The sequence below is a fragment of the Bison bison genome, unplaced genomic scaffold (assembly GCF_000754665.1).
Source record: "Bison bison bison isolate TAMUID 2011002044 unplaced genomic scaffold, Bison_UMD1.0 scf7180017864525, whole genome shotgun sequence".
Taxonomy (NCBI): domain Eukaryota; kingdom Metazoa; phylum Chordata; class Mammalia; order Artiodactyla; family Bovidae; genus Bison; species Bison bison.
In genome coordinates, this window is record NW_011495076.1 from 6,564,998 (window position 1) to 6,572,713 (window position 7,716).

Genomic DNA, 7,716 nt, shown 5'->3' on the forward strand with positions numbered 1-7,716 from the left:
CCATTGGCAGATGAATAGATAAGAAAGCTATGGTACATATACACAATGGAGTATTACTCAGCCATTCAAAAGAATACATTTGAATCAGTTCTAATGAGGTGGATGAAACTGGAGCCTATTATAGAGAGTGAAGTAAGCCAGAAACAAAAACACCAATACAGTATACTAACACATACATATGGAATTTAGAAAGATGGTAACAATAACTCTGTATGCGAGACAGCAAAAGAGACACAGATGTACAGAACAGTCTTTGGGACTCTGTGGGAGAGGGCAAGGGTGGGATGATTTGCAAGAATGGCACTGAAACATGTATAATATCATATGTGAAATGAATCATCAGTCCAGGTTCAATGCATGATACAGGATGCTCAGGGCTGGTGCAATGGGATGACCCAGAGGGATGGTATGTGGAGGGAGGTGGGAGGGAGGTTCAGGATGGGGAACACGTGTACACCAGTGGCGGATTCATGTTAATGTATGGCAAAACCAATACAATATTGTAAAGTAATTAGCCTCCAATTAAAATAAATAAATTTATATTTAAAAAAATAAATAAAGCATGTTTTTTTAAAACAATTTTTCCTAGTACAATAATGTATCAGTATTAAACCCCACCACTTTGGCATGAAGACTACTAAATAAACATCAATAAAATAATGATAACTAAGATTTGTTCTTATGTGCTTCTTTCTATCACAATTTGAATGAAGCAGATATTTGGAGAAATGAATTAAAGATCAGTTCACTTGTCATCCTTCATATGTGGGTTGATCACAAAGAACTACAAGGTAAATACTTGAGAAGAAAAAAGGTGAATTGATTCAAAATAAGAAGATCAAGGGTAAAATACTCACAAATATGTGTTAACAAATGTTCACAAAACAGCAGGAAGTCTTCAATTAATCACTAAGCACCTTCTCATGTTTGTGTATCTTGTATCTTCTATGCAATGGCTCATATTTATAGCAATGTCTTCAAAAATACTGGTTTTATGAAAATAAGAGCATATTTTTAAGTTAACATGTTAAAATTTCATTTTACAGTACTTAGAGTTACTAGCAAATAACTGAGGAACCAAAACATTAATTTTATAAACTGTAACCTGAATTCAGGAATATTGAGATCAAACTCTATTGGTCCTATGGCCAGTTCACTACACAGCAGAATCTAGTATTAAGGTAGACTGTTTTGGACTTGGTCTAAAAAGACCATATTAAATTAAAGCAAAACAGATTTTATATTTTGGGGGAACACCTATAAGTCAAGTGAAGATTTATATTAACAAGAATCTTTTCATAACAATATTTTCTATACCTTATAAACCTATTTTCCAAAACATTTTAATCATAATGCATTGCACTGCTGAAAAATAGTTATAAGAATTAGTTGTTTTTATGTGAAATATATGAGAAAGGGATTGTTTTCTCTAAAGAACTAAGCAATTGCAACAGGTATTACAAATTACAGGAATATAAATTATATACGTGTGTATGCTAAGTCGCTTCAGTCGTGTCTGACTCTTTGCAACCCTATAGACTATAGCCCACCAGGCTTCTCTGTCCATAGGATGCTCCAGGCAAGAATACTGGAGTGGGTTGCTATAACCTCCTCCAGGGGATCTTCCTGACCCAGGGATCGAGCACATTTCTTCTGCAGCTCTTGCATTACAGGCATATTCTTTACCGCTGAGCCACCCAGGAAGCTGTAAATCATATATAGAAATTTTCTATTTACCCAATTGATAAAGTTTGCCATGTAACAAGTTTAATAAAAGCCATGCTGCTAAGTCACTTCAGTCGTGTTCGACTCTGTGCAACCCCGTAGACAGCAGCCCATCAGGCTCCCCCATCCCTGGGATTCTCCAGGCAAGAACACTGGAGTGGGTTGCCATTTACTTCTCCAATTCATGAAAGTGAAAAGTGAAAGTGAAGTTGCTCAGTCGTGTCTGACTCTTTGCAACCCCATGGACTGCAGCCTGCCAGGCTCCTCCATCCATGGGAATTTCCAGGCAAGAGTACTGGAGTGGGGTGTCATTGCCTTCTCCGAATAAAAGCCATACCAGCCTAAATTAGTGAATCAGTAGATAAAAATTGCAATTTAAAAATTATCACTTATTAATCTTTGATTTCAGTGTAAACACACATGGAGATGATAAAGCATGTGGTGGAAATGACAAATTTGATATTTGGAATCAAGAATAAAAATTCTAAGAGGCCAAGAGTTGTGAGTCTTGGTAGAAAATGTGCCCTCTCTAGTTACCAGCCTAAATTAGTGAATCAGTAGATAAAAATTGCAATTTAAAAATTATCACTTATTAATCTTTGATTTCAGTGTAAACACACATGGAGATGATAAAGCATGTGGTAGAAATGACAAATTTGATATTTGGAATCAAGAATAAAAATTCTAAGAGGCCAAGAGTTGTGAGTCTCGGTAGAAAATGTGCCCTCTCTAGTTAACACTTGACTTGTAGTGTAATATAATAATTTCGTGGGTCAAAAGATTTCCATTAACTTCTTTAACTTGACCTATTCTATAAAATCACAAGGATTCAATAGTGGCTGATTTCTCCAGGGCCTTTAAGGATGGGGTAAAGATGAGCAAGTCTCCTGCTCAAAAGGCCCTTCTCAAAATTTAGAACTTAGAAGTAAATGCACAGCATAATATTCCCTGTTCATTATCCAACTCTCAGCAATGTCATTTCCCTCCTAGACCTGACCCGAGGAAGGGTACGTACTTAGTTGCTACTCTCTATGATTACTACCTTGTATATTCTACAAGACCTGATTAAGGAGATAGTCTTCTGTGTCTTGTGTAATCAAATTAGAACTCTCTTTTTTTTTTTTTAAGCTACTCCCTATCTAAATGTCCCTTTTGCCCTTTGGTTTAGAGTTTCATATAGTCAACACATTTTGAGGGTCTACTATGAATCAAATTACCAAATGTCTTAGAGATATAAAATGAATGGAACTCAAGAAGCTTGAAGTCTAGTGAATAAGACATATACGTTTAAGGCCAATTATTATATAATGCAAAAATGCTGCAGCAAAGACAGGCATGGTTGCTATTGGAGAAGAACATTTAACCCAGACTAAAGGGAATAAGGTGAAACATTACAGGAAAGAGCCTTAGGCTAAATCATCAGGAACCAGCTATTCAGATGATTCAGACAGGCATTTCAGGTACGAAAATCTAGGGGCAAAATGAGAAGGAAAGCCCGTAAGTATAAGTGAGAGGAAGACTGCAATGCAGTTGGAGAGTTAATCAAGCCTCAGGTGTCATGCTAAGAAAGATGGAATTTCTCCTGAAAACTGTGAGGAGCCACTGAAGGATTTTAAGCAGGAATGAGATATTCTCACAGAGCAGCTTCAAGTTTTAGAAGAGAACATTGGGAACGGTATGCCAGAAGTCTGTTAGGAGATGACCACAACAGTCAACATGAGAAGAGATGAGATCTTCAGCCATCTTAGTGGTGTAGGGAAGGAGAAACAGTAATCCACGCGAGAAGCACAGAGAGCCCACCACTGCCACGTACTGTCCTAGGAATTAGGGGTACAGCCATAAGCATAAATCTCAACCCCCGTGGGACTTCTTTTCTAATGACACAAACTATCTATAAAAAAGATGACTAGTGAAATAATACTATTTCAAACAGGAATAAGTAGAGAAGGGCAAAGGCTGGGAAAAGACTGTATCTGGGAATGCGGTTGAAATCTCATCAAGAAAGGTCAGTGTAGAAGAGCTGAAGGAAGTTAAGAGTAGCCTGTGAGAAGTCTGAGTCTAGAGCACTTCAGGAAGACATAAGATCAAGTGCAACCAACAATAACAGGACTGTGCTTGCCTAAGTGGGAGGAAAAAGTGGGGAGATGGAATGGGAAGGGATGGAAGAAGATAAAAAGGAAAGCAGTTAAGTCTCTAAATCTTTTGCTATTTGTCATTTCTACCACTTAGACTTCTGAGTAGTAGATGAATGGTGTTTATCCAGGAAGAAGAGACAATCTCTGAAATGCCTATAGCAAGATGTATCTAGCTCAGGATAATCTAGTGAAGAGAACCTTAGATGTGTGAAGTATGTCTCCTTGAATAACAGCTTATTGGATATGTATCTTGTCTCTATCATATACAGATATAACTCTAGAAGATAAAAAGGAGATGTCTTATAATTTAAACATTCCTCTGTCTGAGATAATCTTATCTATTCTAAACCAGAGGATCAGCTCCAATGTGGGAAGGACCTTGAGAGGTGCCTTCACCAACCTGGACATCTCTCTAGTTTGTCTAATTCTTTTGATTGCCTATATCCAGTAGTCATGTATGGATGTGAGAGTTGTACTATAAAGAAAGCTGAGCACCAAAGAATCGATGCTTTTGAACTGTGGTGTTGGAGAAAACTCATGAGAATCCCTTGGATTGCAAGGAGATCCAACCAGTCCCACCAAAAGTGAGTCAGTACTGAATATTCATTGGAAATACTAATGCTGATGCTGAAACTCCAATACTTTGGCCACCTGACGTGAAGAACCAACTCATGTGAAAAGACCCTGATGCTGGGAAAGATTGAAGATGGGAGGAGAAGGGGATAACAGAGGATGAGATGGTTGGATGGCATCACTGGTTCGATGGTCATGAGTTTGAGTAAGCTTCGGGAGTTGGTGATGAACAGGGAAGCCTAGCAAGCTGCAGTTCATGGGAGTCACAAAGAATCAGACACAACTTGAGCAACTGAACTGAACTGAGTGGGTAAGATTTCTGATTCACGTTTCTGTGATTTGACAGTCTAGTCCTATTTGTTTGCTCAGAGAGTAATAGCAAGGAGGCCAGTGTGCTGAACATTATGATTGGGAAGGGAGTCATAAAATGGTGAGTTCAGAGTGGTAAATGAGAGGCTGAAAGTACAGTACCATGTAAGCCATTATAAGACCTTTCCCAGTTACTGAGAGAGAGATAGGAAACCAAAGAAGAGTTGGGAGTGAAAAAAATGGCACAGTAATTGTGACTGGTATTGTGAGAAAAGAAAAGGGTCCCAAAGGTAGAAAATGGAACACCAGTTAGGAGGTTGGTATAAGAAGTAGGTAAAAGATGATGACTTGGAGAGGTAGAGGTAGTGAAAAATACTTATTTTCTGGATATATCTTGAAGAAACAACCCACAAGATTTGCTGACAGATTAGATGAGGAGTATAAGAAGAGAAGAATCAAGCATAAACCCCAAATTTTCTAGCCTAAGACCCTGGAAGGATAAAATGGCCATTTACTGAGAAGAGGAAGACTATGGGAGAAGCAGATTCCATAGGGATAATCAGGAGTTCTGCTTTGAATATTTTGGACTTTATCTAATCAGGCATCTAAATGGAGATGACAAATGGCCCACTAGATAATTGAATCTGCAGTTTAGGAGATAAATCTAGAATCAAAAGTCAAAGTGAAGTCCCACAGTCATGTCTGACTCTTTGAGACCCCATAGACTGTAGCCTACCAGTCTCCTTCATCCATGGGATTCTCCAGGCAAGAGTACTGGAGTGGGTTGCCATTTCCTTCTCCAGGGGATCTTCCCAACCCAGGGATTGAACCTGGGTCTCCTGCATCGCAGGCAGCCGCTTTACCTTCTGAGCCACCAGGGAAGCTGGTGTAAATCTGGAATAGAGATGTAAATTTGGGATTCATCAGCATATAGATGGTATTTAAACCACTGGCCTGAATGAAATCACCAGGAGACTTTGTTGTTAGAGAAGAGATCCAAGCACTGAGCACTGGGGGACTACAGTCATCAGAGATCAGAAAGAGCAAGAAGAACAAGAGAAAGAACTAAGAAGTGACTAGGGAAAAAGGGAGACACCAGAAGAATATGGCTTCCCTGGAAGCCATGTGAAGAAAGTTACCTTACCTGATAGTCCAGAAAAATGAGGATTAAGATTTCTTCACTGTATTTGGCAACATGGAAATCACTATTAAAGAAATCTCATTTTAGGAAGAATGGTGCTAAATGAAGGGCAGTGAGTGAGTCTGTCATCAAAATTATGCAGGATTAAAAGCGCTCTAAGAGAAGAGATCCAGATTTGGGTCTATTAGCTCACCCCATAGAGTCTAATCCTTTAGGTATAAAGTGAAAGTGAAAGTGAAGTCACTCAGTCGCGTCTGACTCTTTGCGACCCCAAGGACTGTAGCCTACCAGGCTCCTCCATCTGTGGGACTGTCCAGGTAAGAGTACTGGAGTGGGTTGCCGTTTCCTTCTCCTTTCCAACCCAGGGATCGAACCCCGGTCTCCTGCATTGCAGGCAGACGCTTTGCAGTCTGAGCCACCAGGGAAGACTCTTAGGTATAAAAGATGCTTCCAGATAATTTCTGCTGAAGACAGCAGATGAAGATTTCATTTGTTTTCTTTTATATGTACCCTCTTGGCAAGTACACATCTGAAAAATTTGCCCAGAAGAAACTAATTCTCTAAGCAGGAATTTTCTTTAGGTTTCTGCCCCAAAGGAATTCAGTTATGAATGGGAACTTTAGGGCTGGATACTAGCATTAGCCATGGATTAATTACAAACCAGAAACCAAAACTGACAGACTAGAAGTGGGCCAAGTTTATACAGAAGATTAGACAGTAAGGTTGATATCCAAGCAAAATTCATGTGACCTCCAGGGAGGTTGCCCCTCCATCCTAATGCTGGGGACACTGTATAGAAGCATCCGTCTACTCCCCATACTCCATCTGCTAGTGAAGCAGCAGCTCTTAGGTCATGGCAAATGTAGACTGGGGAGAAAATGATAAATCTCCCAGAGGCAAGTCATTGGTACCCACAGCTGTGCAGCCTAATACTCAGGATAGGAACCAATGGGTTGAGGACCCAGATATCCTGAATTGACCCCATCAACTTCCAATCTTTTGTTATCCAAGTCTTTTATACAAATAAGTAAAAAGGTTAATTATTTTAAGCAAGCTCGTTTACAGATCATTGGAAACAATTATTAAGTTGATGAGCTTCAGAGAGCTGTGGGATAATTTAGCACTAACCTAAAGAGATAGACAACATTTCTAAAATGTTGCTTATTTTAGCAGAAAACAGTTTAAGGCAGATTCATTTTCACATGGTTCAGCTGACAGCCAGCTTCCCACATAAATTCACGTGAATCCATTCTCTCTGCAACTGTCCCTGAACATAGAACAGACTACATTACTGAAAGACTTTTTCTGTTTGAAATATATTCTATTAAGTGGTTTTTTTTTTTTTTCCTACATCTTGGCTACATTTCCATGAGCAGTATTTTTAATCCAAATTGAAACTTCAACTTTTGTTGGGATTTCTGATTCCCAATGGAATCTGATAAGTATCATTCAACTTGATTCAACAAACCCTTATGGAGCAGTTACAATGTACCAAGAACTGTGCTAATGAAGAGCTGATTTAAGAGGCCAAGTATTTCACTAAAAGAGTGAACGGGAACTTTTTTGGGGGTAGGGGTGTGGGGAGATCAGAAACTCTCTGGAAAGGGACAACATTTGGGACGGACTGTAAAAGATCGTCAGAGTTTCAACTGGTAGAAGAGCATTCAATGAGCAAAAACAGAACAGAGGAAGAAAGCAGCCTGTCCAAACAGAAGGGAAGATGGGGCAGGAGAGGTGATCATATCACAAAGAGTGAGTCTCCTGGTGATGAGGCTGTCTTGAAGGAGGAATCGGGGAAGCTTCAGAGGCAGGAGAGGGTGACAGAATTCTGAC

General features: G+C 39.3%; 1 protein-coding gene and 1 long non-coding RNA gene across 2 annotated transcripts in view; both read right to left on the reverse strand.

Annotated features, from left to right (window-relative positions):
- LOC104981911 overlaps positions 1-1,585 on the reverse strand; it is a 24,790-nt gene extending 23,205 nt beyond the window's left edge. Inside the window, exons 1-2 of the long non-coding RNA XR_824433.1 lie at positions 1,551-1,585; positions 858-986 (exon numbers count right to left, since the gene is read on the reverse strand). This is a non-coding gene — a long non-coding RNA (uncharacterized LOC104981911). The remainder of the gene's footprint in view (positions 1-857; positions 987-1,550) is intronic.
- IMMP2L (IMP2 inner mitochondrial membrane peptidase-like (S. cerevisiae)) overlaps positions 1-7,716 on the reverse strand; it is a 960,253-nt gene that overhangs the window by 641,294 nt on the left and 311,243 nt on the right. The window lies entirely within an intron of this gene.